Consider the following 19,501-nt stretch of genomic DNA (forward strand, 5'->3'; position numbering starts at 1 on the left):
GAGCACGCCGCCCCCGCTCTAATTCTCCTCCCCTCCCAGGCTTGCGGCGCCAAACAGCTGATTGGCACCACAAGCCTGGGAGGCGGGAGAAGTGGAGTGGCCGCTGCGCTGGGAGAGGGAGTCTGAGCCGCACATGTCAGCGCGCCGCCGGCAGCCCAGCCCAGGAACGCTGTAAAAAAAAAATTGGGGGCACCGCTTTTTGGCGTCCCCAAATCTTGGCGCCCCAGGCAACCATCTAGTTTGCCTTAATGGTAGCACCGGCCCTGGCACTAAGCTGGCCCCCACTCCTAGCTCAAGATATTGGAATGGGCTTTCTGATGAGAAGAAGGGGGCTTGGCCAAAGTGCAGTGCACTATAGCTATTTTCTGCTTCTTATGGCCAGTAGGGAACAATGGGAAGCAGAGCATAAGTTAGAAAAACCTTGACGCTGATCTAATTTACATAGGAGCACGCATCCTCCCCTCCCCACCCAGCTGCCCCAGAATACGGGGATCACAGTGGTGGCTTAAGGCTCCTCACTGTTCCTTTCCTGTGCTGAGCAGAGGATCATATTCACACACAGTCAGAGCCAGTGAATGCAAAGTGGGTGTAAAATGCTACAGAATTTGAATTCTCCACTCATTTACACTGTTGTGGTAGCATTTCACCCTGACCTGAAATTTATTTTGCACAGCTGTAAATTACTATAAAAGGAACCAGGTGCTGGAAAACTGGACCTATAATTGGTGAAGTGACATTTCTAAAAATCACCTGCAAAATCACTCATGCTAAAATATCAAAGTAGCAGAAAATGCCTGTTGCTTTTTTCCATCCTGCTGCATGCAGGTTTTGGAGAAAAAAACATTGTTTGTTTCGTAATCATATGTTAATTGATACCTGAAGCAAAACAATGCTTATTTCAGTTGGGTAGGTACCTTTCCACATCCTCTACTGTACATACACTGCTCAGCAATACTTATAGCTCACTTATGGGCACTCAATGCAATAAGAATGTCCACGTGCAGGGTGCTAGTGCAAAATAGCTATTGCGCTTTAAATCAGCACCCTGGCTATTTAGCACTAACTTCCCTGGGAATTCCCCATGCTGACAAGCTCTACATGAGAGTTCTTCCAGATGACAACTGCATCTTCAAAGAGTGTGCGGTTCAAGGAACTTCAGGGCTATGTGGATTGGTAATGGAAATAGTGACCCTCTTATAGCTGTGGGTTACCTCTTCAAATCCAGGTCAGGTCAGCGTTGTTATTGATTTACCTTACTGTAGTGCCTAAGGGCCCCAGCTGAGATTAGAGATACGTTGTGCTAAGCACTATACCCACAGTAAGAGACAGTCCCTGCCCCAATTAGCTCCCAATTTAAATAGACAAGACAGACAAAGGGTGGGAGAAAGAAACCATCATTCTCCTCATTCTATTGATGGGGAACTAAGTTGTTGAGAGGCCAAGTGACCTTCCAGAAGTCACACAGGAGATCTGTGGCAGAGCCAGTGATCTACCTAAGGTCTCCAAGCCCTTTGATTTGACCACAAGGCCCAGTGTTGACTAAAACAGAGCGCCAACAAGTTGTATTGGTATCTGGCTGAAAGTCACATTTTAGGAAGTTGTTTGCCATCCACCACAAAAGTGTCCTGGGTTGAAAAGAATGGCCATAGAATTCACAGGTTTTATGTGCCATGTATTTGCTCTATTTGCAGTGTTCGGGTTGTGGCTCAGAAAGCCAGTGCTGAGTAAATTTAACTGTGTGCAGAGAATGGTATGTACTGTATGTCCAACCACAGTCCCCCTTCTGCGTCAACACCTTTGACTGATACAATATCTACAAGAAAGAGAGACATTAATAGAGTTGATACATGTCTTTGTAAAGATACTCAACACCTAAAAATAGTGATTTTTACAGCACTATCTATAAAAGGCCTTGGTGAGAAGAAAGCCATGAATAGTACACTTTTCCTGGCATGGTGAAAGAACAATGAGTATCCCCTTTGTGTGCTTTCTTTGTGCTCTATCTTTTGCCTGGAACCTCTTATTGTTAACTTCAGCCTTGGATATAAGCATTCACAAACTATGGTGATGAGCACAGTATAGGTATATAGATGGGTAGATTTACCTAGAGACAGAAATCACTTCCACACAGATGACATTAATTCCACATCCCCTTCTCTAATCCCACTGTCTCCTGTCTATCTGCTGTCTTGATTTGGTCAGCCCCTGGCTATGCCACTATTCATTAGCAAAGTGCTTCAGGTAAATAATAAAAATACCTTGCACCTCAGGAGAGCTTTCTAACCAAAGTCTTAAAATATTACAGAATTTTACCCTCACAACATTCCTGTGAAGGATGTATTATCATTCACATGCTACAGATTGGTAAACTGAGGCACAGCAAGAATAACAATTTGCTTAAAATCACATGTGGCTGTGACACAGCCAGGAATAGAAACAAAGTCTCCTGAAGCCTCATTATCTTCATTAATGATGGACCCACCCTTCCTTCCTCTTTCCCCTAACTCTCTAACCTTTCCTCCAGATCACGATCACTCTCCTTAACTGTGATTAAAAACTTTACATGTTTCTATTGTTTCCGATGTCTCCCTTTTCTGTAAGACTGTCTGCCTATCATAGCTTCTGGCATGATGCCATAATTTGTCCTTTCCTTGACACTGACTGTGAAATGCTTATCTGTCCCCATCTTGAATTCTGTTATTTCCTCTATTATGGTTTTCTTTCATTTCTACTCTGAAGAGGTCCAAAATGCTGTTTCCAGACTATTCAATTTCTCCAGGAAGAGGGAGCATATTTAACTACCACTAACTCCATCCTTCCACTGTCCTAGCACCAATTTTTTGGCCTTGGTCTTATTGGTCTACTTCATACAGTAATTGCCCTCCTATTTTACAAAACTATCCATTGAATCACTCTGCACTACCTCTCTGATCTCATGTCCAGTTAATTCCCCATCCACTCATTCCACTCCTTCAACCTGATCCTGGTCTTTCAGTCTTTACTAGTACTTCTCATAGTTAGGGGGTTCGCTTTCATGTGTGCCATTCCTTCCTCGACAATACTGAGTCACTTCCTCTCGACAAGTCTTATCTTAAAACACCGAGAGCTCAGACTATGATCCAGATCACCTGAGTCTTAGTCTTAAATTCTCTTTAGGAAGGTATGAAGAATATTCTTATATAGGAAAGGAATTTATTGTTTTAAAATGTGACTAGCCATCGGGATCTATCTCGCATGAAATAGCAGATCTGTTAATATATTAAATACAGGGCCTGGTTTTCAAAAGCATCCCACAGCCTCCAACTTCCATTGAAAATCTGGCCACCTTATTCAGGGCCCTACATGGTAACTGTGCTCTTTTTTTAAAATCCAGACACTTAGGAGCTTAAAGGGGAGCTTGTTGGGTGCTGAACATTTTTGAACAGCTGGCCAAAAATGTGTTTGTAGGAGTGATCCCTTTACTGTGAGAACTTGATCATTTGTGTACCATTTGGATCATGTTGGTTACTCTGTCTCAGAAACAAATCTACTGGTACAACAAATCACTTAGCTAAAGTTTAAAGGCAAAAGCCACATTAACATTAAAATATGAACTTTAAACTCAGTTTCCTATTCTTTTACATTCTTCTTTTACAATGAACTCCATTTAAAAAAAATGCCTAAACTTGATTATCGGTATGAAAAAAGTAAAGATATTAACTGATCTGAAATCATGCAGATACTTTGCCAACATAAGTTTCACAGCTGCCGATGTGAGTTGTGAATGAGTAGGATCAAGTAGTTAGGCTTGCTATAGAAAAACTATTTGAAACTCAGAAAGGAAGCCCATAAAAGAGAGAGGAAATATTTGTATCCAAAAAGATTAATAGATTCATAGATTCCAAGGCCAGAAAGGATCATTGTGACAATCTAATCTGACTCCTGTGTAACACAACCTATAGAACTTCCCCAAAATAATTCCTAGAGCATCTCTATTAGAAAAACATCCAATCTTGATTTAAAAATGGTCATTGATAGAGAATCCTATACCACAACTCTTGGTAAATTGTTCTAATGGTTAATTACCCTCACTGTTACAAATTTATTTCCGGTGTGAATTTGTCTAGTTTCAACTCCCAAACCTGGGATCATGTTACACCTTTCTTTGCTAGATTGAAGAGCCCATTATTAGCTATTTGTTCCCCCGTAGATACTTATAGATTGTAATCAAATCACCCCTTAACCTTCCCTTTGTAAAATAAATAGATTGAGCTCTGTGCGTCTGTCACTATAAGGCATGTTTTCTAATCCTTTAATCATTCTTGCAGCTCTTTTCTGAACCCTCCACAATTTATCAACATCCTTGAATTGTGGGCACCAGATCAGGTCACAGTATTCCAGTAGTGGTCACACCACTGCCAAACAAGAGGTAAAATAACCTCTGTACTCTTGCATCCCAAGATCTCATTAACTCTTTTGGCCACAGCATCACACTGGGAGCTCATGTTCAGCTGATTATCCACCATACCCCACAATCCTTTTTAGAGTCACTACTTCCCTGTATAGAGTGCCCATTCTGTAAATATGGCCCACATTGTCTGTTCCTATGTAGAAGATGTAGAAGATACTTCTATATGTCATATGTTTGTATGTTTTTACCTGTGATTTTTTTAATATTAAAAATCCTTCTTTAAATCACATATTCCTGATTTGACTTTACTAACATCCATTTAAATCCCGTTCATTTTTGACAACTTGCTGCTTCATTCCAAGCTCTTTCCTTTACCTTCAGGTGTTGATGCTTTCAGTGGGTACAAGCAAATAAAGTCACTGGTAAGCTATCATCTCTTTCTCCTTCATGAAGGTAAATGTCATGTCAGAACTAAGCACTTATTTATATATCCACAGCCCATTAATCCAAATCACTTTGTAACAGCCAATTTTATTTAAACTAATAATCAGATGAACCAGGCAGGAACATTGTTTAGACACATACTAAAAGTGTGCCTGCTACTTAACTTAAACCCTCTAGATCCTAAAATGCCTGGATAAAGCCAAGAATGGATGCAATAAATCAGACGGATTGATTTTCTACTCCATGACACTGGTGTAACTTCATTGAAGTCCTTCTGGCATCACGGAAGTCAATGGCAAAACTCCCAGAGACTTTAATGGGACTAGGATTTCACCCAAGGTAATTACATCAGTTTTGAATTCTTGGAGTGGAGATCAGGTCCAGGAAGTGTAACTACAATAAAGCTGCCACTGGCAACAATTCTGTGTATTGAAACCATTTTACTGAAATAGGTGGGTAGATACAGTAATCAGGACAGACATGGGATGGGCTGTATGCAGTGTAGTTGTAGCCGTGTTGGTTCCAGGATATTAGAGAGACAAAGTGGGTGAGGTAATGAACAGTTTAGTAACAAAGTAGTGGGTTAAGAAGTTCTGATTCAGCATAGTGATGAGTAAATCTTTAAAGTATCAGAGACTCTTTTGTTCAATGAAGTATCTGTCTCCAGCCCCCCAAATATAATGAAGTGTTTTCTTTTCTCTCCTTTCCTCAGCCCCATATTGCTGCTGCTCAATCTTTAAAGACTGTCCTGCAAACTCCTACAGGCCCATGGCTACCTATCAAGGTCATGACTCTCTCTCCAGACCAACATGAAAATGTCCTCCATGACCCTTTTGTCAGGCACATGGTCCTCTCTCTCACTGATGACTCCGTCATGGGGCCCAGTAGATCTCCACTCCCCCAGATTTAGCATCCTCTGGTATTTTTTTCTCTCAAAGATGCTCCAGATCATGTTGTGTGCGTCTGGTCTCTATCCTTCTTACCTCAAACTTCTCTATGCACCTTTGTGTCACGGTGATGAATGCATTAAAAATGCATGGATGGATGCATGGGTGAGTATCGCCTATCTCAGCATCCTTGCAAACACGTCTTATAAGTTAGCCTGAAAGGTATTATGTTCATGGCATACACATGGAGAAGTTAGATAGAGACATAAAATACTCTTACTGGAAGGTTACAACATATTTCTTAGAATTCAGAATGATAACACACAGGAACCCAGAAACAGAGAGAGACAAAGCAGACTGCTTCCTAAAACAAAGAGGCACAAGTCACCCCACCTTTCTCGAGACAGGCTACCTGCAGGATGACTCTGCTAGGCCCAGATCACGTGCTTCCCTATAGAGTATTTGTCCAGGGGCATGTTCCATTGCCCAATGTTATGTATTCAAGCAATGAAAGGTATATCCTATTGGTGAGATACAGAGGGTCAAAGACAAAAGTGGCCTGGCAAGTATGAGTAGGAGTGAGATGGGGGAAGTGAGGGAAGCTTGGCACGGAATTTCCTTGCTTTTGTTGGTTTCGATTTCAACTATAATAATCCATTAATGTAGAATGTGTATTTTAAAAAAATCTCCATTTGTATTGCAGTTACAGCAGCACAAACACATCGGTCAAACAAACTCCTCATCTAAAGTCACGGGCTTTCTCCTTCTGTCAGATCAGGAGACAGACAGACTGTAAACGCTGAATGCAACAGCCTTATATCACCAGGTTTTTTGTCTTGTGAGTATTCACTGTAATCCAGTTGCTGAAAACTACCAGGTACCTCCCTTGAACAGTAACACACAAATTCCCGTGTAGAATGGGATGTTTTTAAGGCCCGTCAGGTTGCCGAGGCCATAAGCCTCTCATGCGCTGCAGGCTGCTACTTGGCTGCTGCTGCCATTTCTTTTCTCTAGAGGGATACTGTTGACAGAGGAGATGATAAGTCAAAGCTCGATGATGATCTCGGGTTTGACAGCTAAGATCAACTGGTCTTTTTTGTTCTAACCGGGCACTGTGTATTCAGTACAATGATGGGCTGATTTCGCCGGTGGTTATATTATGCTAATGTGTTCCATAAAGGAAAACCACAGTTATTGCCGCTCTGTCTGAAAGTTGGTTTTGCTTTTTTAAATTTCCCAGCTTTAAATGTCAACCCGAAACGCCAGATGCTGCGATTGAAAGCCCCGTGTTTTGTTTTGATCTATAGATTTGCTTTGGAATGTAGTATCCGCCCCAGCATTTGCAGCAAGCAGGGTATTAAAATGATGTGGATCAGCAGTGACACCAACTGCCGGGTATTGCTCAATGAGTCAGAGTCTCGCTGTTTGTACAGGCAGGTATCTTTCTGTACCATTGTGACACTTGACTGTATATCATTCCCTAGGCATTAGGAAATTAATGAGGTAATAAACTACCATACTATGAGGCTAAAATCTGCTCTCAATTACAGCAGAGTAAATCCACAGTAACTCCAACATCTTTTGTGGCGTTACTGAGGATTTACACCAGTGATATTGAAGGTAAAAACCAACCTATTTTCTTCTGGCTAATCATTAGGGAATAGCAAACCATTTACATATCTGTATGACAAAGAATTATTACCCGGAAAAGAGATAATGAAAAGTTTTGCTTCATCTTTCTCACGTGAGTCACTTAATTAGTTTTGTTCATAGCTGAAATGAGGGTCTCTTGGGGAGGGACCCGTGTCTTTTTCATCACCAGAACAGATTTGAGGAATTCTATCAAATCTCTATAATTTCTTCCCAATCCCACAAATTGTATCCTTTCCGCCAAATCCTCATGAAATAGACACTTTCTCCCTGAAATCCCCAGGACACTACCAGCCTGAGGTAATATCAATTCCTCAAGTGTCTTTTTCATACCTTTGGATTCATCAGGTTTCTCTGTGATGTGTGCTCTTTGCAATAATCCTGTAAGGCTATTCATTGATTAGGTTAATCTTTTCATAAAAATTCTGTTTGAAAGTCACAGTGCTTAAAGTGTGCCCACCTTAAGAGATGAATATTTAAAAGTTCCCTTAATAATGATTGTGAGTCACGTTTAGACCTGAGTGGCTAAAAGCAAATAACTTTCTGTGAAGATTCATTTACATTTTCACTCTCTTCATGCCCCTTTTGTTTTTCTCCAAACATTTGAGTGATAGAGTTTTACCAGCAGAGGATTCGACTCTGTGATCCAAATTCCACCATTGCTCTAATGTGCAAAGGGGCCAGAGGGCAGGGGGAAAACTCCTGAAGGCCAGTGAACAGCACCGCTGCTGGGGGGCATTTTCACCAGACACGGAGCTCGTGGTGCAAAGGGTTTGTTAGGGTGTTCACGGTGGGCTGGTCCTGTGCCCCAGCAATTCCCAGTGGGGGATATGAGCTATGGCAGCCCTGAGGGCTTCTATAGTCTGCACAGGGAACTGGTTTGACCCTCTGGTATTTCCTGAATAGGAGAGACACAGGCTGTCTCCCTTGATCCCTACACCAACTCATATGATGTGAATCTCCCATAAGCACGGTGCCTTCATCTTACAACCTGATATGAGTGGTGCCCTTCTGTCATGCCCTCGCCTTTCAAAGTAGCTTGTGAGGCACCAAGAGTGTTGTAAAAACCTTTTGAGCCCTTGGTTGAGAGGCAGAGAACTGCAATTCAAAATGTATCATTCGTATTGATTATTTTATATGGATTATTCATTTTTAAAGCATTTTTCCACCTTTTCTCGATAAAACACTCAAGTCTGTATCTTCTTGTTCTGAATGTTATCTCAAACTGGATTGTTATCAGTTAGTAGGTACTGATAACAGGAAACCTAAATATTATCAGCCCGAGTCAGACCTTGAAAACAGGGCCCGGCTTTGAAGTCAGGTTTTATCTGAAGTTAAAGGTTTTATCTGCGAGTGTGGTGTCTAAATCTGTATGCTTTAATAGACAACTGATAAAGACTCAGAGGCGTTCTAATGAGCACCTTTCAATTGCACTTGCTGACCATCCTTTCAATGCATGCAGAAAACCTGAGGGACATGATTGACCCCAGTACCAAAAGTCTCAGTGTGTTTGTGTGCATGACCATGCGTGCGTGTGTGTACATGTGTATAATGCTCTGTGTGTCCCAGTGTCCTGTGTCTCCCACCAGGATTTAACTTCTCCCTACCCCCATGTCAAGGTTCCTTCCCCACTCTGAACTTTAGGGTATAGATGTGGGGACCTGCATGAGAAGCTCTAAGCTCAATTAACAGCTTAGATCCGGTCTGGCTGCCACCACTCCCAAGCACTAATTCCCTTCCCTGGGTAGCCTTGAGAGACTTCACCAATTTCCTGGTGAACACAGATCCAAACCCCTTGGATCTTAAAACAAGGAGAAATTAACCATCCCCCCTCCTTTCTCCCACCAACTCCTGGTGGATCCAGATCCAACCTCCTTGGATCTAAAAAACAAGGAAAAAATCAATCAGGTATAAAAAAAGGCTTTTAATTAAAGAAAAGAAAGGTAAAAGAAAACCCTCTGGGAGAGCTTAGCATACCAGCTACTCTCACAGACAACAGATTCCAAACACAGAGGATGTTCCCCTGGGCAAAAACTTAGTTACACAAAAAATACCCAAATACTCAATTTGATTATTCCTCTAATTGCACAAGACAAGTTACAAAGAAATAAACATAAACCTATTTATTTCCTTCACTAATACTCACTACTTAATAAAAGGCTGAATTCTGGAGCTTTCCCACTCCAGTCAAAAGTGAAACTGACCCAGACAAAGGGAACTTCCCTCCTTCCTTTTGAACCACCTTGTCCTCCCATTGGTTCCTCTGGTCAGGTGTCAGCTAGGCTAAGTGAACTTCTTAACCCTTTACAGGTAAAAGAGGCATTAACCCGTAACTATCTGTTTATGACACCCCGTTGGGTCCAGTCTTCCCAGCAGAGGTATCTCCCACCAGTAACTTCCAAACCACCCACCATAGCTTTGTGAGGGAGGTTATACAGGTGTCCGCTGCCTTCTCCCACATGCTACAGGCCTATGGGGAGGGACTCCCTCTCCTCCCCCACCCCCCGCATCCCTGGGAGAGGAAACATTGTTAAAAGCAACATGTACTCTTCCCTCTGACTCTCTTGACTGGCTGAATTTGGTGCTGCCTCCGCCTTTCACATCAGTCAGCCAAACTGTTTCCTCTTCCACTTCTCTCTTGCCCCATTCTCATCACAGGTTGCCTGAACTGTGGAGGGGGGACATGTCTCTCCCATCAGTCCCACTGATTGCACATATGGAAGCATGACCCCAATAAAGAGTGATGGCAGAAAATGACTACAAATATGCAGCTTGATGATGTGACATCATCATCACTGGAAGTGTTGCCATTACAGGCAGGGGCGGCTCTATGTTTTTTGCCACCCCAAGCATGGCAGGCAGGCAGCTTTCGGCAGCATGCCTGCGGGCGGTCCACTGGTCACGCGGATTCGGCGGCATGCCTGTGGGAGGTCCGCCAGTGCCGCACCATCGGCGTCCCTGCCGCTGAATTGCCGTCGAAGCCGCGGGACCGGTGGACTTTCCGCAGGCGCCCCACCAAAAGCCGCCTGCCTGTCGCCCTCACAGCGACCGGCAGGCCACCCCCCACGGCTTGCCGCCCCAGGCACGCGCTTGCTGCGCTGGTGCCTGGAGCCACCCCTGATTACAGGGTTTGCAGCCCTTTGAGCTTTATTAGAGTTACACTCCTGGGACAGTACTGATACACTTTGGGTTTGCTTATAAAAAGTACCTCAGGACAGGAGAAAGTAGTCAGGGGTTTGTAAAGAAGCCAGAGCTTTTCATCCTGGCTTTAGGGTTTTGAAGCTGGACTTCCATGAGCAAGGTGGGCTAGGACTCACCTTTCAGGCTGGCTTTTGGCTGTTCCAACTGGCCTCAGTCCCTCTTTCTCTTAGAGCCAGATGAGGGCAGCCTGGGAAATATAGATTCCTGTCAGTTATGACTTACCAAACTCGGTTACAGTTAAGGTGTCTGTATATCCACACTGGTCTTGCTCATTGCAAAGGAAACTGTGTCTCTTGCAATACTCTGGGTAATAAATACCCATGTTACAATAAATTGCTTTCAGGTACTGTGCTGCGTAGGCTTCCACTTGGTTGCATTTCTCTTAATTTTTTTTTCATATTTTCAGGATAAATTTCCGGCTATTTGACTGTCCAATCGTTTCTTCATTCACTTTGCTTATTGTGGAATAGTCTGGATGGTATTAAAGTCCATAAAATGCAGAGTTAGTCATCTTAATTGTGTAAGCTGTGATCCTGTAAACATACACGTGCTTAACTTTACTACTATGGGTAGAGTCTCAGTTTCAGGGTAACTCTTCCCTCTGTGGTCCACCAAAGGCACATACTTTAGGCTCCTGACTCCCAGGCATCACCTCTCTTGGGTGGAGACCCATGTCTCTCTTCCTCCTGACCGGGGCTTTCTAAGGCTCCAGAGTTCCCTGCTTGCACTGTGATATTCCCAGCAAGACAGAGTGCCTAAAGAGGCCAGTGTCCGAGCTTTTCTTTCTCTCCAAAGGCTATGAACAGTGCATTTGCCAGCTGTCAAAATTACTACATAGCTCTTTATAAGCAAGAGCATTTATTGTGAAGGTGAAAGCCTTACAGAGAAAACATATTAAAACAACGCAAGAACCTAAATACATCTGAAAAAGCTTACCAGAGGGGCCCCCCCCCCAATTCCAACAAGGACTCTGGTAGATATCAGAACTTCAAAACCCACAACTGAATTTTTCCTGTGGTTATGAGTTCACAACTGTCTCAGATTCAGAACCAGAACACAGGATGGGTAGTTCAGCCATTTCTTTATACAGCTCAGGTCTTTGATTTCCAGTCGCTGGAACTGGTAATCAGCAAACAAACACCTTCTCCTCAGGGTGTAGCTTTAAAAGACTGGGTTTTTGCATAATCGGGGAGAGGAATTTGCACTAACCTCCCCCGAGGTACTCCCCAGGAAATCCACTTAACACATATTGCCCCAAAAGTCCTTTCTTGTCTGGCACATTTTCAAAATAGTCCATTGAAGTCCCAGACCTCATGTCACATCTCCCCCTAGATATGTCACATCTCCCCCCTAGATAGTTCCCACAATAATACATAAACCAGTCATCTAGTTCAATGGATCACAAAAATACTAACATTAATTCAATAAGTTCTCCTAAGGATGTCATCATATCTGTCACAAGTAGTCCCACTGAAATCAAGTGATCAGGGAGTTAGTGAATAACTTGCCTGGAAATTGTAAATATTGTTGCAATAGGCTGCTTCAGACAGTGACAATTAAAAAATTACTTTATGTAAACCAGGTTGCGGTGAAGAAAATTATAGTATAATTACATTTTCATTAATGAGTATGTAGGCTTAGGTTTATTTAGTGTAGTGCAACTATTAATTGAGGACAATAAAGCCATAAAAAATGTAAATTCCCTTCCTCATTTCCAAAAATTAGTTTTAAGGCAACTAAGCAATCATAGCTTAGTGATAAAGTTCTATCATGGATTAAAGACGTTAAAGAAAGAAAATGAATGGCCAATTATCATAATGGCAAAATGTTAAAAGTGGGGTGCTAAGATTCAAGGAACTATACTAGAAGCAGTGTTGATTAATATATTTATTAACACTCTGGCGAAAGGGGGGTGTACAATGAAGTGGCAAAATTTACAGATGGCAAAACATTTAGGTTAACCCTGTGGGACATCTCAGTGCACAGTAATCCAGACAGTCAGCATTACCTTGCATGAGCTGGGGCACTGCACAATGAATACTCCAAGAAGCGTGGTTCAGGGGTAGCAGATAACTAGGAGAGTCCAGGATAGCTGTTTCCAGAGGAGCCATGCTGAAATGGGACCAAGTGGGGACAAAAATATGGGGCCTGTGGGAGATTGATAAGTTTGAAAGGACTGTTCCACAGAAAGACAAACTCCACTATCATTATATTGAGGAAATAGCTCTGCAAATGGAACAATTGAGGAAAGTTCTGCAAATGGAACTTGCTGTGGATCCTCTCCTTTCTGTGGCTTTTTTTCTGCAAAAGGGACAATCTGGCTCCATGTTTGTTAAAATTAATGTTAGGAAATTAGGGAGATGAGGACAATTATGCATTACTTGGGGTTAAGTAAATAAGTATGTCTAAGGGAAACAATCAAATGGAAACATGCAAATGCTGATATTGACATCCATGACTAAAGACCATATTTCAGCTTCCAACTATGGCACTGGCTTTCTGTGTGATATTTGACTTCTCTGGGCCCTCAGACATATAGATCAAAATATGTAGTTTACAGTCTAGGTGGCTTCCATTTCAGATAAAGGAAAACAATCTAAAAAGAAAGACTAACTATAAAGTATCTTTGAGGGAGAGGAAACAGCAACTTATTCTGCAACATGCCTCATCTAAACCAAACCACAAAATGGCCACTGCTTCAGAACTTCCTACAGCAGGCTGGAAGAGAGAATCAGGCCCAGTGGATCAATGGATCAGAAGCAGGAAGCCTGCCAAACAGTCAGTGGAGTACTTCAGGAAGACAAGACCATTGCAGAGATGGGAAATGAACTCTTTGCATTGGTATTCTCTGCAGAGGATGTGGTGGAGATCCCAAATCCAAGCCATTCACTTTAGGTGACAAATCTGAGGAACTGTCCCAGATTGAGGTGTCATTAGAGGAGGTTTTGGAACAAACTGATAAATTAAACAGTGATAAGTTACCAGAATCAGATGTTATTCACCCAAGAGTTTTGAAGGAACTCAGATATGAAATCACAGAATTGCTAAGTGTGATATGTAACCTATTGCTTAAATCAGCCTCTGTACCAGATGACTGGAGGGTAGCTAATGTAACACCTATTTTTTTTAAAAAGGCTCCAGAGATAATCCTGGCAACTACAGGCCAGTCAGACTAACTTCAGTACCAGGAAAATTGGTTCAAACTATAGTAAAGAACAAAATTATGAGACATATAGATGAACATCATATGTTGGAGATGAGTCCACATGGCTTTTGTAAAGAGGAAATCAGATCTCACCAATCTATTAGAATTCTTTGAGGGCGTCAACAAGCATGCGGACAAGGGTGATCCAGTTGATATAGCGTACTTGGGCTTTCAGAAAGCCTTTGACAAGGTCCCACACCAAAGGCTCTTAAGCAAACTAAGCAGTCATGGGATAATAGGGAAGGTCCTTTTATAGCTCAGTAACTGGTTAAAACAGTAAACGAAGGGTAGGAATAATTGGTCAGATTTGACAACGGAGTGAGGTAAATAGTGCAGTTCCCAAGGATCTGTACTGGGACCTGTGCTGTTCTACATGTTCATAAATGATCTGGAAAAGGAAGTGGCAAAATTTGCAAATGATACAAAATTACTCAAGATAGTTAAGTCCAAAGCTGACTGCACAGAGTTCCAAAGGGATCTCACTAAACTGGATGACTGGACAACAAAATGGTAGATAAAATTCATTGTTGATAAATGCAAAGTAATGTACCTTGGAAAAAATAATCCCACTTATACATACAGAAAGATAGGATCCAAATTAGCTGTTACCACTCAAGAAAGAGAGCTTGGAGTCATCAGGGATAGTTCTCTGAAAACATCCAGTCAATGTGCAGTGGCAGTCCAAAAAGCTAACAGAATGTTAGGTACAATTAGGAAATGGATAGATAATAAAACAGAAAATAACATAATGCTACTATATAAATCCATAGTACACCTGCACTTTGAATATTGCATGAAGTTCTGGTTGCCCCATGTCAAAAAAGATATATTAGAATTGGAAAAGGTGCAGAGAATGGCAACAAAAATGATTTGGGGGTATGGAACAGATTCCATATGAGGAGAAATTTAAAAGACTGGGACTGCTCAGCTTATAAAAAAGATGACTAAGGGAGGGATATGATAGAGGTCTATAAAATCATGAATGGTGTGGAGAAAGTGAATAGGGAAGTGTTATTTACCCCTTCATATAACATAAGAATGAGGGAGTCACCTGATTAAATTAATAGGTAAAGGTTTAAAATAAACAAAAGGAAAAGCATCTTCACATAATGCACAGTGAACCTGTGGAACTCATTGCCATGGGATGTCGTGAAGACCAAAAGTATAACTGGGGTAGAAAAAGAGTTAGATAAGTTCATGGAGGATAGGTCCATCAATGACTACTAGCCAAGATGGTCAGGTATGCAATCCCATGTTCCAGGTGTCCTTAAGCTTCCAACTGCCAGAAGAATCTGGCACTGGCCACCATCAAAGACAGGATACTGTCTAGATGGACCATTGGTCTGACCCAGTATGGCCATTCTTATGTTCTTACAATCTCTATAATTCTTATTTAGGCAAAACTGCTGCTATCTTCAATGGGAATTTTGACAGAGTAATGACTGTAGAATCTGGCCTCACCATTGTGTACATGGTAGTTGAGTAAAACTATTAAAACTGTTCTTAGAAGAAACCCCCTAACCCGAGGTTCAGTAATACTAATTTAAAGGCTATAGAAACTGAAAGGTGAAATGGCCTCTGCAAAGCAGATTATTTGTTTTGAATTTAGCAAGCATTTATTTGTACTATTTACCCTACGTTATATTGCTGAGGTAATAAAAATTCTCACTTATCTGCCATTAAAGTCTGCTATGTGTTTTATTAGCCATTCTCAGTAAAAGAAAAAACATTGGAGAGCAAATTAGAAGAAACAAGGACGGGTGGAGTTCTACATGGCTAGTCGTGCCCAGCTCAAAGTCCGTTCCTGCTAATTATGGTAAACAACTGAAGTGCTTTGTTTCATTATAGTCTTTTTCACTGACATTTTTTATTTGAAATAAAAAGCTAAACAATCAAACAGCTGAAATAGAAGTTACGCAAGCAATTTTAAATTGGGTTCCACATGCAAAGAAAAGAGATTATAGGATGAAGAAGGGGGGATCATAAGGTAGTTCTTAATTATTATTATTATTATTATTAAAAATATCTCTAGAAATGTTAAAGTGGGTGTCCATACTCTCTAGGTGCCCTAGATGTAGCATAAAAACACACCCTATGTACAGCAATACAATTTAACCTACCAACCACCAGTAAACCAGGAAATTTAAAAACTCAGATCCCCTCCCCTCAAACAATACATCACCTTTACAGTTACATTTGCCCCCCATTTTCAAATGCTTAGGGAAAAAAGATGAGCTTTTTCAGGTATCCTGAAAGTAACGCTGATTTAGCTAGTGTCCATTTGTGTTGGTTAGTTGAAGTGATCCAAAAGTATGTTCTCAGTTTTTCAGCGATAGTACTTTGGTCATCTTAATTACACCTCTTTCAGGAACAATATCATTATGATTTGCATTACAATAGGACAGATCAGTATCATCATACAAGGCACTCTAAGTACCTATAGTAAGAGATAGTCCCTGCTTGAAAGAGCTCACACACTAAATAGATAGGACAGATGAAGGATGGGGGAAAGGAAGGTATTGTTATTCCCATTTTCCAGATGGGGAACTGAGGCACAGGGAGATTACTGGCCATTGACAGGAACATTGCCATTGACTTCAGTGGACAAAGGATCAGGTCGTTAGTGACTTGACATAGGTCACAGAGGAAGTCTGTGGTAAAGGCAAATCTCCTCAGTCCCAGATCTCCTGAGTTTCATGCCAGTGCCTTAACCATGGGACCATCCTTCCTTGCTGGGAGGTTGTGGTATGTTGTCCAAACAGATTCCTCAGAGAGCAGATCCATGCTGTTTGGAGATAAAACTATGCATTATTCCTCAAGTCTTAGGTATTCAGAAGAGAGCAAACCATATTTTATTGAAGGGAAATTATTTTACCAATGACATCTGAACAAAAACTTTGATAACACAGTTAATCTTGAATATCTCTGGTCTCTACCAGAATAAAACATTAACACTAAAATTACACCAGAGGCCAGAGAAGGCCAAGAAAGCAGACAGAGAGTGAACCCCTGGCAAGCTTGTTGAACACATCATTATCCACCATGCAAGCAAGAACACCCCTCAAAGAGGATGATCCTTCGGATCCTAACCTAGGCAATGCTGAAAATGAATCAAAGATGGAGAAAATAAGAAAGGAGTTGTCCTCTGTGGAACACGCAGCAGACACTTTAGTGGAGTTAGAGCAGTAGTGGGCAACCTGCGGCCCATGGGCCACACGTGGCCTGTCAGGGTAATCCGTTGGTGGGCCGCGAGACAGTTTGTTTACATTGACCGTCCGCAGGCATGGCTGCCCGCAGCTCCCAGTGGCTGCGGTTCGCCGTTCGCGGCCAATGGGAGCTGCGGGAAGCGATGCGGGGATGGCAATTTGTTCCTAGGCAATTTATTCCAGTGCTTAACTACCCTGACAGCTAAGAAGTTTTTCCTAATGCCCAACCTAAACCTCCCTTGCTGCAATTTAAGCCCATTTATACACCCTTCTTTTCCTTCCTCCTTTCCCCTCACTACATTACTGTCCTAGATGTTAAGCTCTATTTACAGAGCTACTTGTTTATTATTTTTGCTAGGTATGATGCTTGGGCAGATATGCGTGCTCTGTCTAGTATCAGGGCACTAGCACTATAGCACTGATAACGTTTGGGGCTTGATGTAACATGTAGATCTTGGCTAAATTCTAACATAGAATTTGACTGTATAGCCATGGCTACCCAGTGACTGCCTCAGACTATGGAAACAGCACAAGTCTACAATAGACAGTGATTTTTTAAAATTATATTTGCTCTGTACATTATGATTCCAAAGCAGTTGACAAACAATGGATGAAATTCCCCACTGGCATAAGTCAGTGACATTGCATTGACTTCAGTAGAGTTGGATCTCCTTAAGCCAGGAGTGACTTTGGTCCATTAACTAATTAATACCCACAATACCCAAGAAAGGCAGGTACAGTTATTGCCATTGTACAGTGGGAAAACAGCACATATTCATTTCATCTTTGGGAATGACATTTTCTACGGTCCCAATCCTGTAAACCTTTGCACACATTTAACTTAAAGCATGTGAGTAGACTCACTGAAGTAAATGGGACAGCCTACATGCTTAAAGTGTTGACAGGATCAGAGACTATGTTTGGTCTTTAATCGAAGGTAAATATCTTTGGAAAATTTGAGCACAATCCTTCAGCAATTTGGGAGTAACCAAAAAAAAGGATGAGGGAGGGGAATGTTCACCCACTTTGTGTGATTAAAAAACACAGCCCTCTTCCAACCCTAAGATTTTGAATACAGGTACAATATGAAGGTGTGGAGGTATATTTCAAGACAAGTAGCAGACAATGTCAAAAAGACATCCAGATTTTTACTAGATGAATGTAACACCCTATCCAAACACAATAACACATGGAGATGAGTATCCCAAAATACATGAAAGATTAGGCAGTAAAAATCTTAGGGCAGTACACATATTAACCCAGAAACAGCCTTTTTATTGCACATTAGCCAGCACTACTAAATATTTTGACTTTTTACAGGAGATCATTTTTTAGGCAAGCACTTCTCTTGAGGCAGACCCTTTCAATTTGGGAGAAAGAGATGCACCTCCAGCCCTGAAGTAACCATTTTGTAACAGAGTGCAGTAGGATAGACTGCTCCTTCTTGTCAGTTAGTTAATATTTTGTTTGGTTTCCCTTTCACTCTTGGGAAGTGTGACAGGGCAGCTGCTCCTCATTGGCTGGCAAAGGGTTAATTGCAGCCAACCAGAGGAAGGCCTGGAAGCAGCCAATCAGGGCCAGGCTGGGCCCTATAAGAAGTACCTGGGACAGAGCAGAGCAGTGCTGGGTAGGGTCAGGGGAGCAAGCGGAGCTCCAGCCTGGCTGGCTCCCAGACTGTGGCCTTGATACAGGAACCGAGTAGGTGCTGGGGCTACGGGGAAGTGGCCCAGGGAAAGCAGGTAGCGGCAGAGGGGAAGGAGAGCCAGTAAGCTGCTGCCAGCTATAGGGTCGCTGGGTCGAGGTCCAGAGTAGCAGGTGGGCCTGGCCCCTCCCTCCCTTTTCCCCACTGGCCACCGAGGGAAGTGGCCAGCCAAAGGACTGCAGTTTGCCCCTGAGCGAGGGGCTGGACTAGGGGCTGTAGTTCGCCACTGTGGCAAGAGGCTGGGCAGAGGACTGACGGTTCCCCCGGAAGGGGGCAAACAACAGAGTTGAGGCACAGCCATAGGGCCGTGCTAGGCTGACCAGACAGCAAGTGTCAAAAATCGGGACAGGAGGTGGAGTGTAATAGGTGCCTATGTGAGAAAAAGACCCCAAAATCGGGACTGTCCCTATAAAATCGGGATATCAGGTCACCCTAGGCCGTGCCCTGAAGAGGACGCCGCAGTCCAGGAGTGATGCGGGTCCCCCACAGACAGCGGAGATGGTGGAGAAGCAGTGACAGAGAGTGAGACACCACAAGAGGAGTGTGCCCTGCTGATAGACAGAGCTAATTCCTAGAGCAACCAGCAGGCGGTGGTGAGCACGACCCGTTACAGGAAGGTAGCACACCCGCACATGTAGCAATAATGCTGGATCGTGAAACTTCATGTGGAAATAGCCCTCACTGAACAGCAGTGTCTTTATTTGCTTTGATTTGTAAAATGTTTGGTATTAACAAAGATTGGTCTGTTTGAAAACTGCACACTGAGGGCATGCAGTCGAATATTTCCTTTAAGTTTGTTGGTGGGCACTGAAATAC

The sequence above is a fragment of the Terrapene carolina genome, unplaced genomic scaffold, assembly GCF_002925995.2.
Source record: "Terrapene carolina triunguis isolate 2854851 unplaced genomic scaffold, T_m_triunguis-2.0 Scaffold58, whole genome shotgun sequence".
Taxonomy (NCBI): Eukaryota; Metazoa; Chordata; order Testudines; family Emydidae; genus Terrapene; species Terrapene triunguis.